Raw genomic sequence first — 16,059 nt, 5'->3', positions numbered from 1 at the left:
AAAGTAATTAAAGTATTAGCGATCTAGTCAAAGTGTTATTATTTTTTTGGGGTTCCATTTTGATTAAATCAGCAGTCCCAATTATTATAGCTTACTCCCACTCATGATACCACTGAAAGTGGTACACACCATATTTCTCATCTCTATTACTTTCTCCAGTATTATGCTCACCCTTCTGTTGTTCTTCAAGAAGCAGGAGAAAGAGTTATGGTGAGCTGTTAGTGTACTGAGTCCTTCACTGGGAGAAGTATGATCTTGCTGAGGGTTTCTTCCTCCCTACTGCAGGATCTGCTTGGGGCTATTTTTATACATTTCCTAGCACGTTGCTCTTTTTTCATTGGTCCACAATTCCACTTTATATCTAAATATACTATATATAGTACATTTTGCACATTTGTTCTTTGTTCCCTTTATCTTCAAAGCCAGTTTTACAGGCCTCTCCGTAAAAGGCTTAATGACCAATAATTGATCATTACTGATTTGTTTATAGCCCATGAGCCTCTGTTTCCATTCTGTTTCCACACTTTCAAAACCTCTGCTATCATCCATTGCTTGTACTATACTAGTTTTAGTCTAGGCTCATAGCTGCCTCTACACAAAATAGCTACTACTCCTCTACTATTATGTACTGAAATCTCAACAGTACTATAGCAGTAGGCATTTTAATACACAACCCTACAAAGCTAAAAAAAAATTAAAGGAATTAGGTAATATTCACCTGGCAGGTAAATAATTGCTGTTATAACTCATCTGGCTGAAACAAAGCTCCAGGAAGGCCAAGACACAGCCAGCCTGACATGCCCTAGCTCTACGGCTTTGCAGACATAATGTAAAGGTTGTGACCTCTTACTAGCAAAGGTAACGCCACACTTATGGGGCTGTAGGGCTCTGCCCAGTGGAATTTCATGCCTCATCTATGACTTTGAGGCAGCAAAGAAGTCTTAGCCAAGGATTTCATCAACCTTAGGAGAGACTCAAGGGGAGAAGAGGGGTTCCTGTGTTCTGGGTTGGCATGTACGGTCTGAAAACTTATTCTTTCATTGTACGCTACATGCAGTTGACCAAGCCATGTTCTGACAAGAGGGCAAAGTAAAATCTCCTAGATAGAAAGTAAATGTTAAAAAGAACTTACAGAATTCTTCACTTTCCTACTGAGTCCTGTAGCTTATCTATTCAGAGGAACCTCACTGACACAAAAAAAGAATGAAAATAGGTCTCATAATAATGAGGGCACATTTGGGTTTTCTAACAACCTGCTTTATGGGAAAGCGTTCCTTCCAGACTTGAGCTTTGTGTTCCAGTTTGGCCTCCGGCTGGTCCAGGCCTGCCCTGCAAGGGAAAAGGTCAGGATTCAAATGGAGAAGAGGGAACATGCTGGGGTAGACCACAAACCATCCTCTTCCATCACCATTGACTTTTTATTTGCTCCTGTCTAGATGAGTTTGAAACAACTGCAAAAGAAAGCAAAGATAAATTCAGTGCCATTTTCTTAAATCATTTCAAAAACTTAAAGCTCATTCCCAGGGTTTGTGTCCAGGAGGTGTCCCTCAGTCTTGTCTTAAATGCAACTACTTTTTCAGGTGTCTGTGGGAGAGAGGGAGTAGATGACAGAGGCCTGGACACAGGATATATTTGTGCATCCCCCAGTTGTCTGGGGATATTCTAAGTTGGGGAGCAGGCTACCAAACTTTCCTAATGGCTATGAAACCCCCACTTTTTGGTACAGTGAAGTGAGAGCTAAGAGCATTGGCAGAGAATCCTCAGACAGATTTCTTCCCTCTGGTTGTATATCGTGGCCTTTTCTGCAGCACCCGTGTGCTCTGAATGGGTGACAACAGCACTACACAATAAAACTCTGGTGTAATAAATGACATGAACAATAAAACATCTGCCAGTAAGGAAAGTAACTGTCCCAGATAAATGTTGCAGGCATAGTGGAAACTCCTGCTGGTTTATTATAGCCAGTTTATAGGATTTATTTCTGTTTCCTCTGACACTAGGAAAAATGAAATTCTCAAAACATCTTTAAAACAGAAGAAAACCATTAAATATTAAATTACTTCTACAGTGATGGTTAATGTAAGCTTCTCACATCAAGAAGAGAAATTGGATTTAATCAGTTTCTTAAATTCCATTTCAAATCATTAGAGCTGCATATACTGAATATGCTTACTGAACTGAATATGATTTTTACTAAACAGAAGATATCCACTAAAGAAGACGTGTATTAAAAATGCAATTCCATGTAGCTTTATATGAGAACCAGAATATAAAAACTTATATACATATATATATTATTTTGTTTATAGGATCTGGGATTATAAAATTATCAAGGAAAATGCACTGAAGTAATTAGGATGAATAGGCTTCTTCAAAAAAGATGAAGGGCTTGGTACTCTCATCCTTTGCATGCCATATAGTCACTTACCTCTTATAACTTTCTGATAACCAAAAAAAAAAAAAAAAAAAGTTACTGTTTTACTGTTTTGGTCTTGTAGAATGTAATTTCTAACATTTATTGACAAGTTTGTGTTTCTTTGAAATTAAATCCATATTGGTTTGGAAAATCTGATTTGTTATTTCAGTTTAGCCATATACTCACACATACACTGCATTGGTACCCAATAATCTCTTCTGATATAGAACTGTATTAAAAAAAAAAGGAACTTTTTTGTGAAACAAGCAGACTTGTTTCACAAATACCATTAGGAAATAATGTTGATTTTTTTTTTTCCTAAAATAATATTTCCTACTTGTTTTAGCAATAACTGATAATATTAAGAGTAAAAAAGATAAATAACCTAAGCAGATTTTATATAGTTGCAGTAGCAAAAGTTCAAAAAAATGTTGGTTTTAGAACATGTAATGTTCACAAAAGTTGTTAATATTTATTGTCACAAAATATATTCATTTGAAGTGTGCTCAGAAATAAGACAGAGAAGAAATGTAACTTTTGAGTAACGCTGAGTGAATTGGAGATAAAAAGCATTGTATTCTATATTATTGACTATTGTATTCTATATTATTGACTAATTAATTTTGCAGTGATCAGCTATAATAAACTCATAGACATATATGTAAATAATTACAAGTGCATACACTATGTGATGAATGGTATGTTGGTCTATGTTGGTCATTTTATTGTAACTGTGGCACCTGAAGCCTATTTTATGATACATATTTAGACTGTTGTTACTAAAAAGAGGGGATACTAAAGTACCACAAGTACTGAAATGGTGGGTGTGTGAGACAGCAGAGCCACTAAAGAAAAACAAGTGTCTTCAAAGGAAAGAAAATGGCAAACATAAATGCAAATTTATACATAAAGGAGGCAATGTGGACAGTCATGGAACTCCTATGTGATCCTGCAAAAAATGTGTTATAAGCCACATCTTGAGGTTTACGTAGGTGTAACCTTGTGTTAAATTTATTGTAGGAAAGACAAAACCTCTCAGATGAGACATTTTTTTTTTTTTTTAAAGATAGGAAGAATGCACCATACAGTGGAATTTTCCTTCATAAAACAAAGGTTTTATGCTGCTAATATATCATTTCATGTTTTTGATAACTGCTATCAAACACTTCCTGGAAAACTCTTTTAAAGGGAATCCACAGTGCTGGATCACTTTGGAAAACAGGAGAAAGCACTTTGGAAATCATGCAAACAAACTGAGAAAGCAGTTGAAAGATCACCTTGGTCTTAGCTTTTCACAGAAGAGCAATGTGGAAGCCTGCTGAGGTCTGAGGATGCAACACACTGTTGTAATGTATATTATTTTCCTGGGAACTTCACAATGGCTGGGGAAGAGTTTTTGGAACTCAGTTCCTTTCTGAACTTGTTTAGAAACTTCAGAAAAATAAGTTAATTCCAAGGACAATTCAGAAACCCTTCTGAAACCATGGGAATCTTTACAGATCTCCCCTGCTGGATTTTTTTGCTGCTGACTGACCATATGGGCAGAAGAAAATCTCAAAAGTTGTGTTTGAAGTGATGTGAACCAAGATAGACTACCTCAGAGCAATAGGAATATGTAAAATACAACATCTACATTGTTTCTGAAGCCTTGTGCCAGTGTTTTCAAGATGTGACAAATACTTGACCAAACAGTTAAACCTGCTATCAATAAATATTTTCAATATCTGTTTCATAGTTGAAACAATGTGCTGATATGAGCCACATTTTCTTGGCATCATCAATTCAATTTCTTATAGGAAGTGTTTAAGCACTGGAATTTTGGCATGGCTTAGCAAAATGCTTTCAGTCTGGCCTTATGTTGCTCTGAGAGCCTAATTGTACTCACTAACATGGCAACTAGGAAGACTTCATTTCCTTCTTAGAAAGATGTCTTGTGAGAGGTTGGATACAGAATCAAACACAATATACATTTCAGGATAAGGCAAAGCTACAAATGATTAAAAAATAATAATGTATTTTTCATGCCAAATATAGAACTAAATTTTTTGGCTCCCAGTACCCATTTCTCTGATGACTTAGTGGTGGTGTCATTAATATTTAAAAGCTTTGGTATAAGTTGGTATAGTTAAAATGACATGAATTAGTAACCTGTCAGTGCAAATTGCTTCTTCTGTTCATTTGTGCCTTGTAATATTCTAAAAATTACTGGGTAGGAATTGACTTTAATTTTAATTATATGGATATGAGATAATGTATTGGTGGAATACTTATCTTTTAATTTTGGCCAAGGATGCAGATTGTCTAGAGGCATCCATGAAAGTTCCCATTGGCTTCAGGCATTTAAATTTGGGAACACAAATATATGTATCCCTTCACCATACTGGTTGGAATTCTTTTCCTGTGAGTTACTCAATACTTCCTGAGATTTCTATGTGCTCATGATGTAAGCAGGGCTGCGAGATCTAGCCATAGGTAATTGCATTATTCGAGCTTTAAAATGGCAGGTTAATATTACTCAGGAGGCAGTTTCACACAAACAGATAAAATCCTACAGGATTTTTCTGGGTCTCTGTTAGCAATCCAAATAAGGATAAAGGATATTTTCTTAAGTCATACAGCTGTGTGAACAATTGAAATCAATTGGAGCTGTTGTTGAGCTGTCTTGGATCCCTAGTCACACAGATATTTTTGGAAACGATTACACAGCTAAAGTAGCAAAGAAAGTATTAAGAAGGATTATGCTGATATTCTAGTTTCACTGTCTAGGGGTGAAACCACATCTCTTATCTATTCAACAGCAATAAAAACTGTTTTTTTTGGGAAAAAAAAAAAAAAAGTGTGATCAATACAGAAAAGATTTCATTGTATAATACATTTAGGTGTAACCCAGAGATTTGGCATGAAAAAAAACAACACACCCTCAATAGGAAGGCTCATAACTAATTCATTAGAAAAAAAAAAAAGACAAAAAAAAAGACTATATTTCTTTTGTGAGGTTGGCCAATTTTGTTCACTCAGTTTTAAAATGTAGATTGTTTTCTATTTGTTCCTGCTATTCCTCCTCAGCTCCTTGCTTGAAGGCTGCTGCCTGTTCTCCTGCTGCCAACAGCCTGCTGCATTTTGTGCTGTGATGCAGTCTTCTGCTTACCCCTGGGTTTGGCAGCACTGCTTGTGTTGATAGTAACTAGGTTTGGCATTGCTTCTACAAGGAGTGCAAGGATTTGACAACACCCTATGTCGGAAGATAAAGTCCACATCAAATAAGACTAGGTCAACTTTCAGTAATCTGTTTAAAATGCCACTCTGGCGGCTTAAGAGACTCTTATTACTTACAGCTTAATTGAGCTAATATGAAAGTGTTTGACTTCTGTTTATGGCACCGTGATAACTGGGTATAATTCCAGCTGGCCATTCTGGTTATCATCACTGATGTCACTAATTAAGGCTGTTTGCAGAGAGCTCCCAGCTACGCCAAAGAGCAGCCTGCAGCCACTGGGGCTGCCTGGGGAGCCCGGGGCCAGCAAGTCACCCCGCTGTCACCTTTGCTGGCACTGTGGCTGGGTGCGGGGACATGGGGTGGTGGCAGGGTGTGCACACAGGCACGGCAGCACGGAGGCTGCACCTGCCAGTGTGGGGTGCTGCTGGTTTCAACCAAGGTCTGCGTGCAGAGTTGCACGTCCACACCATCAGCCTTTCTCCATGTGGGAGCACCAAGCAGGGGAGCCACAGCCTCGAGGACGAAGGTAGCACCACTGTGCTATTGCAACCTCGTTTAGCAATGTATAGTATAACTGTAACACTGAAGAAGGTCTTCTGTATGTGTCCTGCTGTATGCTATTGCAGTCGTCAGTGCCATACCAAATGCCTTTGTAAATTTTTCAGTCTTCATCTTTGCCTGGCTTTGGATTTCTGTCTGCTCTTCACCATTTAGGAATTTTTTCATGACCTCATTGTCACATGGTTTGGAAATTGTGCTCTACTTTTCTGGTCTAGAATACTAGATACCAATAGTTGCTAAGATGTAGGATTTAAAACTAGCAGTTGCTGTATGTTAGAAGAAGCATCAAAAGAGAAGAGAATAATAAGGACCTGTGTGTACCTGTTTTCTTTTGAGAAGAATAATGCTGATACTTCTGCTGTGATTGATAGCAATACATAAAACATAAATATCTGTGGTTCCAAAAGCTGTTGCTAGCCATGACAACCTTGCCTGGACTGATGAATGTTCAATTTCTGTAGAGATAATATAATAACATATTAGAAACATCCTTTAAAATAATAATGACTTACTCCATTTGAATGATCTGAAAGCCTTAAAGAGGGAACAAATGTGTACTGAAAACACTACAATGCTTCTGTGCTCAACAGTCATAAATATATTTTAAAAATCTCATCTAGGTGGTTGGCTGACAATTCAATTATTCAACTTGGTGCTGGAGAACATCATAACAAAATTTGTCTCTGTAGTGACACAATAGTAAATCTGAAGTAAAAGATGCCTTTGGAATGAACAAAGAATCTACTTGTTAATTTTATTTATGTGATATCAAAGAATAAAAACACAGCCAATTCACGCAGCCAGCCCAGGAGCTGCGTGGTTGTGGTGCTGTGGATGTGGTCAGTACAGTGGCTGTTCTGTCTGGGCAGCCCGCTATAGGTATCTGTATCTGACCCTGTGTTTATGGAGTCCTGTATATCATGACACAGCCCCCAGGCCCTGTAAAGTCCACCCCTGCTACCCGTTCACCCTCCACTAATTGTATAAGCACCAGAAAACAACCCTGAGTCGTATATACTGAAGGTTCCTCTGGGTGGCTGAGACCCATTTCTGACAAGATAACGTGCAGCCCTTCTATTCCACTTCCACTCTGCAATCTCTGGCAGTTTAAAGTTGGGCATGGCTTTTTTAACTTGAAATAATGCAAGATCACCATGGATGGTCATCCCTTGTTCTAACTGTTGGTAGTCCACCTCTAGTCCTCCAGGTTCCTAGGGAGAAAGTAAGTGAGTACATTCATTTTGAAATCCTTGCACTCTTCTGCCATTGACTGTAAAGGTAGGAGGAACATGTGCAGACCAGTGTGCAAAATCATAATTTAAGTATTTCAGATTCTTAAAAGATTCAAATTCTGCCCTTTGTTCTTTGTTCAACTTCTGCCAGAAGTTGACCTTTGCATTTCCATCTATGTGCAAAGAAAAAAAAAAAAGGCTACCGTATAGACAAATGACAGTTAAAGGAAAAGCCCCAAAACAGTATGGAGAAAGTAAAAACCTCAGATATTACTGAATTGTCAGAGATCAGGCCAATGCCCAAAGACCAAAAGGAGGAGGAAGAAGTCACACCAGTAGCTGAAATGAAAAGCCAGAAGAAAGCAAACAGGTAGGGCTATGTGGCTTGTTGCTGACTGTGAGAGACAGAGCAACCATCTGAAGCTAGGTGTCCTTTGTCTGCTGCCTCTGGAAGAGCTTGTTTTACAGGAGGCAGCACTCAGCACTTCCCAGGGGGGACAGCTATGGGCAGATTTGCAAGACAGAGTACACAACATGAAAGGGTTCTTTGAAAAATGTAACCAAATTTATAGATGAGGGTGATCTTTTTCCTGAAGTCTTTTGGCTTTATATAAAAGCACTCAGACCTCACATGGCAAACACATAGCACACAAAGTTGCTCTTTCTTTCTGAGACTTACTCATGCGTCAGGGTTGCAGAAAGTGATAGACCTTACACTTTAGAGGGGTCACAATTCATGAGCTTAGCAGCTACTAACATCAAAATATGGCAACATTTCTCGTGCTCCTGCATTATTTCACAGTCTTCTCTGGTATTATTCTTCTGCTGGTATCACTCTCTGCAAAGAGGTTTTGTTATTTTTCTGGATATAACTCTTATAAAAAGCATTGTGCTGTCAAAGATTAAAAGATTACCATGTAGATAAGACAGGAGAAAGGAGTAAAAATCGTATTTGCAGAGAAATGCAATAGGTCAGCTGAGTGCAACACGCTTTCAGGAGCCACTCTATTTGTACTGATAATTTTTGTTTCACTCATGCATAACAATGGATAACGCAAATGTAAGTTTAGCATAGCACTCTCAATACACAAAAGTTAGACTTTAATATTCCACCATGTCAGCAGTAAACGGAGGAGCAGAAAACTGTGTTTGTATTGATTCCCTTCTGAGAACCTGTGAGCGCTCCCGGCAGCTCACTTCACACACGCTATCAGCCTTCCCTCGGCCAGCAGGGCTGGAGCAGGAGCTTGTGATAGCAGCTGGGTTGGAGGGTGGCGTGCAGGAAAGCAGGAATGAGTCAAGGAAAACACTTGCATGTCTTGATAGGTGACGTTTTGACAAGCACGTAGGTCTCGATTCACCTTTGTGAGTGCAGATGAACTTTGTGAACGTGGTAAGCTGAGGTAAGGTGAGGTCAGCGGGAGGGGGCTGAGTGCCACTTGCTGCTGCTGCTGTGCTGCTTTTACTCTGGGGATGTTTGCAAGGCCAGCAGTGGTACCAAGGGGTGTCTGGAGTCATGCTTAGAAGTGTTGGTCCTGCTTGCAGGAAATAGCACTTAATTACCCTAACCCCTGAATTTGCCCTACATCATGGCTGCTGCTCAGGGAGTGACTGCAGCAACTCCAGAGGAGTGCCAGCGCTCGGGATGAGCTCTGGGCCATGCATACCATCCCTTTAGATGTGGCTTAGGAAAATAGATCTCAGCTATGAATGAGGCTCGTGGAAACCACCTCTGCTGGTCCACAGCAAAATAGCTGCTGACTTCAGTAAAGAGTCAAGTCCAGGCTCTTGGTCTTACAGTGGTTCACAATACAGATTCACTGTAGTCATTTCAGCAAAAGTGGGTGCGTCCTGAGGGCTCTATTTCTGCATTTTTTAATTTATTTTATTTTTTCATTTTGACAAGTAGAAGAACCTGCCTTTCATCAGTACTGTGCAACAGTGCCCTTCTGCACAGGACATCAGGTCAGGCCAGGACAAACAGCATGGAGTCGGGGGAATGGACATGGAAGTGTCTGGGCTGTGTTTCCGTTGGACCTCCCCAGTTCCAAGTCTATTTGAGTGATGGTTAATTTGAATGACATGCAGAGCGAGATGAATCATGAAGAATAAAAGATTAGCACATTAACTGGAAAGAGAGTTAGGTGGTACGCATGAAAACATTCTGTGTTTCTCACTACCTTTCTTGCTTTATGAATACAAATTATTTTTTATAAATCTTTTGATGCGCCCTGGAAGGAATAATGTAAAATAATGTAAATTATTATTTTTTTCCTCCTTCAACTGATTACTCATCATTATAGCACAAAAACATTGGTCTGCTTAGAAGGAAATCCAGTCCTGTTAATTCTTTCCATGGTTTTATTAGTATAGTCTGTATTTATGATTTTTCCAGAAACAGTTTTATTACCACACCCTCTCACTATTGTGAGTTTTTCTTTCCTTTTTTTTTTTTTTTTTTTTCTTGATCTCTATTACATTATCTTTGTTTTGATGATGGCTGTCGTTATGTATCAATTCAAACAGGTCTTCAAGGAGTATTGTGCTCAGGTTGTTTTCTCTCATCACAGTGGGCAGCTGCTTTTCTTTTCTATTTTCTGTTAAGGTGTCATTTCTTTCAGTCACAAGGGTGTATTTTTGCTGGTGTAGATAATGAGTGCAAGATTAACTCACAAGGCAGGCACTTGCTGGGAAGCTTAACATTAGCTCATGAAATCGAAAGCCTCATACTGTAGCTGAATTTCCTGGAAAAAAATAAAATTAAATGAGCTTCTATTGTTACAAACCAAAAGGACCACAAACTGTCGAGAAATGCACGTTCACATTCTAATAGATATATTATTTATCTAATAAATATATCATGATTCATACTTACATGAATCATCTCTCTCTAACATATATATATATACATACCAGAATAAATATATCAGAACTCTCTCAAATTTCACTGACAATTTTGAGGTGTCAGCACTTGTGACTTTTCAGTGTTCCTCAAAAGAAGCAGCTGATTTTTAGGAAAGAAAGCAAATTCAGCAGTCTTGTGCCTATTTTATTTTTGGAGACTTTCACCTCCATATTGGTAACTGAGCATATGATAATCTTGAAAGGGAGTAAATTAAGAGTATTCAATCATTCTAAATAAATATATACAGATTAAAGCCTGAAATTTTCTTCTTAAAGCAGCTAGTTTCAACCCACAATACTTTACAGAAGATTTGCAAAGTTTTTAGAAAAAAATATGAATAAGAATAGTATCTTTAATTATATGAATAGAGATGAATTGATTATCACTATTACTCCTCTAAAGCATCTGGTTTGCAGTTTTAAAAGGCTGTAAGCTTCAGGGTCTGGAAGGAGGTAGATCTGTTCTGGCATCAGATCTGGCACTGTTTTTATCTCATTACTTCCCTGAAGAGAAAGATAAAGACAAAAAGAATTTTCAATTCTCCTAGCTAGAGGAAACTAATGGGGTGGTGACTCAGAGACACAAGTGCATGGACCCATAAAGGAAAACCAAAATGGGATATGGGTGCTAAGTCCAAATCCCTCTCACCTCCTGAGACTGTGGCAAACAAGAGGTGAGGAGGGGCAGTTGGAGTCACTCTGTCACACTCACAGATACGGGGATTGCTGATCTCCACAGTCCAGGTAAATGCAAACCAGAGTACATCTACTCCTACAAAGCCAGTCTGCAAGCTATAATCCTTCAGTCGTTGCTTCCCATTAACATAGTTGTCTGCAGGTGAGGGGACCAATATATCTCAAAGACGGTGAGTCACAGCTGCAGATAGTAGCTTCAGCAATACAGTTTTCAGCTGTTACAGCATGTCTTTCATGATGTCTACTGTGGCATAGGTACACCTGCCAGAGTTCAGAGAGCCTCCTTGGTGGGGTCTATGGAGGCTCCACAACAGCCCCAGCTACCACCATAACCAAGGTGAGTGTTTAGCACTAGCAAAATCAAATGCAAAACAAAGCACAGTAGAAATGACTGTTTTAGTTAAAGACTTGGCTGGCAATGGAGTATTTCTTGCTTTCAAATCAGATTATGAATTTTACATTGGAGGAATTGTTGGATGAAGCACACAGATGGCGTTGGGAGCTTGCTGAAAGCATCATTGTCCCATGCAGCATTGTCCAAATGAAAGCAAACGTAGTTAGCATGATATTCTGAGTTTTGGTTGGCTCTTCTCATCTTGTGTATTTGTCAACTGAAGTCATGCTGACCTGCTTTCTTGGGGCTTAAATGCTTATATAAACCAGATGCCAAGACTGTAGTGTAATTAAAGTACTAATTACTACTTTTGACATATATTTCTAGTGATGAGGGTTGTTTCTAGAATGCCTTTGATGCTACTTTGCAAGGGTGCTGAGTTGTTTCTTTTCCATTATTTTTGAATGCTGACGTTTGCTTGTTCTGTACTTTTAGATGTAGGGATATAATGGTAGACAGTAAAGCAAATTCAGACATTGGTTTTATATGTAATACGAGGCATAAAGTAAACCAAGCGATAGATTTTTTGCTATGGGGAAAATATATTTCTATTTTTCTCAGTAGTTTTCAATGCAATACCCTTATTTAATTTACTGTTCTTGTATCCTTAAAAACAGGCCAAGAATCACCTGAAGGTAAAAGAAGTTGAGAATCATAACTAAACATAATCATGATTCTCTTGCCAATTTCTAACAACAGCCTCCTTGTCTGTAGTCTTTTTCTTCCTCCTGCATTTTTGCTCCCAATATTAAGACAAGGACTGTTCACATGTGAGTGTGAAATATATTTATCTTCTGCTCTACAGTGAAAATGAAATCATGAAATAATAAAAGGAAATCCTATAGAAAACACTAAAAATTGTAACAAATTTTTCACAAATGCTGAGGTTTGGTAACGAGCTAAGGAAGTATTATGGGTAGGTGTGAAGAGCAAAACTACAGTAAGGGGTAGGGTAGGCATGTCATTTCAAAGGACGTAGCTGTAAGAAGCTCACTTATAAAAGTTATAGAGAGGTAGAAGCTATGGATCTTTGAAACAGGAAGGGATATATGTATCCTAAAAATAGCAAGGAGGTGCAAAGACTTGCTCAGCATGAGCTTGCAGTGCTGCAGGCTTGGGACCACTGCCTGGGGGTAGCTCTGCAGCCAAGGCCCTGAGACAGCTCCCATCAGCCCTGGAAGGATCAGGGCCTGCTCCTGATGAACAACATCAGCAGAAGTAATCACGTCCTCTTTCCAGTGAGTATTAAACCACATCTGAATTACTGTGGCTGGTCTAGGTGCCCCAACAGAAGCGAATTATAGAATCATAGAAAAATTAAGGTTAGAAAAGACCTTCAGGATCATCTGGTCCAACCATCACCCTACTACCAATGTCACCCACTAAACCATGTCCCTACATACCAGGTCCAACCTTTCCTTGAACTCTCCCAGGGACGGTGACTCAGCCACTTCCCTGGGCAACCTGTTCCAATGCCTGACTGCTCTTTCTGAGAAGAAATGTCTTCTAATTGTTTTAATTGTTGAAGAGTAGTGTTCTTTGTTCAATTCTTTGTTTTAACTGTTGAAGAGTAGGGGCATGATATTTCCATTTTTCCACTCACCAGGGATATCGCCAGAATGCCAAAACTTCTCAGCTATGCTGGAGAGAGGCTTGGCAACTACATCAGCCAGTTCCCTCAGGACCCTGGGATTCATGTCATCAGTTACCATAGGCTTGTACCTGTTCAGATGCATCAGGTTGTCTCAAACCTCTCTTCACTTACAGTGGTTGTGGCTCTGATCTCCCAGTCTCCATCTACAGATTCAGGGAAATGAAAGACTTGGGGAGCCTGTCTTCCAGTGCAGACAGAGGCAAAGAATTTGCTGAGTACCTCAGCCTTCTCCATGTCAGTCATTACCAACTGCTCACATATAGAAACTCACTCCTAATATAAGAAATTAGCCACCCATAATCACTTACACACTACTATTTTCACCCCTCAGTTTATTTTCACAAATGTTAAAGGCACATGGTGGCCCTTGGGGAGTCCTCCTGTCACCCCAGTGCAGCAGCCAGAAGGAAGCTGGGTCCTCTCTTGAGCTCACCCCCTTTTCTGGGGCTGACTCCCCTGGGCCAATTGGCTTGCCAGAGACCAAGGCTGCCCCTTGGCCAGAAACATCAATAAACATCAAGAGAAAGAAGAAATAGAATCAATATAAATCAACAGAAAAGAAACATCAAGAAGTTCAGCAGAGGGCCTACAGGATGACTGAGGCTGGAGCATTTTTACCACGGGGAGAGACTGAGGGACTGACACTTGTTCAGCCTGGAGATGAGATGATTTTGGGGGACTCCACTAGTGACAAGGAAGTAATCAAAAACACAGAGCCAGGCTGTTCACAGAGATGCATAGTGGGAGGGCAAGAAACAGAGAGGGTAAATTGAAAGAACTGACTGGATATAATGAGTAACTTGTTCCCCATGAGAACAGTCAGGCTGTGGTGCAGTTTGACTGTAGAAGTTATGTGGTCTGTGTTCTTGCAGGTTTTCAAGACCTGACTAGATAACAGTCCCTGAGCAAGCTGGTCTGATCTCACCCTTGCCCATGCTTGAGCAGGAGGTTAGACCAGAGACTTCCTAGGGCCTCTTCCAGCCTCAATTATCCTGTGGTTCTGTGATTCTGTGAGAAAAATTTGATTCCTGTTCAGGGACCTGTAACTTCAGGGAAGTGGGAAAAGTACTGGTGAATCAAAAGACCAAGGCAGATGGGGAACATGTGATGAACGCAAGGTTGGCTGTTTCTTTTTTCTTTTTGAAATGGACTTGAATCATCTTACAGCTTCAATCAGCATTAATCCCCAAAGTGTTTATTTTTCTGTAGGACTTCATAGGTAGGTGAATAAGGAATGCCAGATGCAGCACAGTTTCTATTGGAGCTGAATAGAAAAGCAACAGATTGACCAGGGCTTATTTTTCTTTTGTAAATAAGCAGTGGTTGTTGTAGTTGTTATTTATTTATTTTTTAAAGCCTAATTTGTTTCCTAATGAGGCTTACACAATAACATTTCCCGTTCTTTACTAATTGTGCCAGAACCCATGGCCTAACTGAAACCAAATCTGATAGAGTAGACTCAAATGTTGAGTTCCAATGTATTTAATGAAAGAAAGAATGTAGGTAATGGAGTAGGACTCTGTCAGTCTCTGCCATCAGCTTAGGCACTAGCTGAGATGAAGGTCTGTGCAGGGAACAGGAAAGGTAAGTACAGTGAGATATGAGCCTTGTGAGTTAGCACAGGCAGAGTATTATATGTATTTCTCAGTGCCAGACATAAAACTGTAGGAAATGGACCTGCAGTGCTTCTACAGCTGGTGAACTGTTCAGATGTAGAAGGTCCATATTCCATGCCCCCAATGAACAGCTCCTTGAAAACAAACAGCGTATTTCAAGTTGGTGTGCTGGGCTTTCCATTCCTTCTAACTCTTCTCTGTAGTGGGGTCTGTAACTGGAGAGGTGTGAGATGGTTCACGGAAATTAGGGGTTTTCTCCATAATCACGAGCGTGTTTGACACTCTTTTGTCATGTGTCTTGGCACTGAGGCTGCCAAAACAGACTTCCCTTTCCTCTCCTTAACTCTGTATCAGCCATATGCAAAGTACAGGGCTGTATGCTGGGTGTCCCTCATTTCCAATCAGCTACATGTACAGTTGGGCAGCCTGATTTCTGATTATGGCCTCATTTGGGATATGAGGAGTGAGAAAGAAGTTGGTGTTATTTGCTCGGGGCCAGAAGTTATGCAGAACCAGAGCCCCAGAAGTCCATCTTCTAAAAGGCTTACTCTCCAGTGTTACCCTGATATATGACCTGACTCACCAGATACACTCCTCATCACAGGACCCATGCCACATGCCATTATCTCCACTCTAATGAAAGTCTGTTTTGAAAGGCTTCCATCCCACTATACCTCTGACTATGGCCTTTTTATTTTTATTTTTATTTTTATTTTTATTTTTTTCTGCCATGAAGATAAGTGTGTCTCAGTGATATCCCACCCCTAGATGGCATGATGATACTATAAAATGCTCAATTCATTTCACGTATTAAGCAATCATTAAACCATTGCCATGTTAAGAACATGCTCCAAAGACCCAGGATGCATATTGGATGGTCCTTATTCCCAGCATGCCTGGAGTCATCCTGATGTTAATACTGGAATATGGATTTAGAAAGTCAAAAGAAAATTGCTGGACATGTAGAGTAGCCACATTTTCAAATACTAGTATCTGCACCATTCATTTTGCAAATGCCAAAAGGGCATAGCTCACAGCCTGTAAATGCATCGGTTCACAATTGTCTTTGTAAGAGTCATGTTGGGGTTGCAAGAATGAAAAATCAGGCTGCTGTCAGTGAACTTCTGTCACCATTTTAATTCTCCAAATCTACTTGCATTTGAAGGGAAATAAATGTGATAATCACTGTACATGATGGTCATATAGATTCTATCATATCTGCAAATATAACACTCAGAGGCTTAGAGAAAATCATTTACCCTTCACTAAGCATATGAAACTTAGCAGCTTCAATGAGAGTTGTGTACATAGGTTTGACTACGTTCCTGAATTTTCTTATGGGCATGGAAAAAGTCCAAATGATAATTTT

The 16,059-nt window shown here is 39.6% G+C and overlaps 1 protein-coding gene and 1 long non-coding RNA gene across 2 annotated transcripts in view; both read right to left on the bottom strand.

The window, feature by feature from the left end:
* The window catches only part of STEAP4 (STEAP4 metalloreductase), a 33,131-nt gene extending 32,868 nt beyond the window's left edge, over positions 1–263 (bottom strand). Inside the window, exon 1 of the mRNA XM_038175392.2 lies at positions 172–263. The gene's annotated coding sequence lies outside the window, so the exon portion shown is untranslated. The remainder of the gene's footprint in view (positions 1–171) is intronic.
* Positions 264–9,858: 9,595 nt separating this feature from the next.
* LOC106016567 (uncharacterized) lies at positions 9,859–11,142 on the bottom strand. Its single transcript, XR_001189379.5, has 2 exons — positions 10,980–11,142; positions 9,859–10,170 (listed from the first exon to the last, which is right to left on the bottom strand). It is a non-coding gene; the product is annotated as an uncharacterized lncRNA (long non-coding RNA).
* Positions 11,143–16,059: the final 4,917 nt, after the last annotated feature.

Source organism: Anas platyrhynchos, chromosome 2, assembly GCF_047663525.1.
Source record: "Anas platyrhynchos isolate ZD024472 breed Pekin duck chromosome 2, IASCAAS_PekinDuck_T2T, whole genome shotgun sequence".
NCBI lineage: Eukaryota > Metazoa > Chordata > Aves > Anseriformes > Anatidae > Anas > Anas platyrhynchos.
This window is presented reverse-complemented; position numbering and strand designations above follow the sequence as displayed.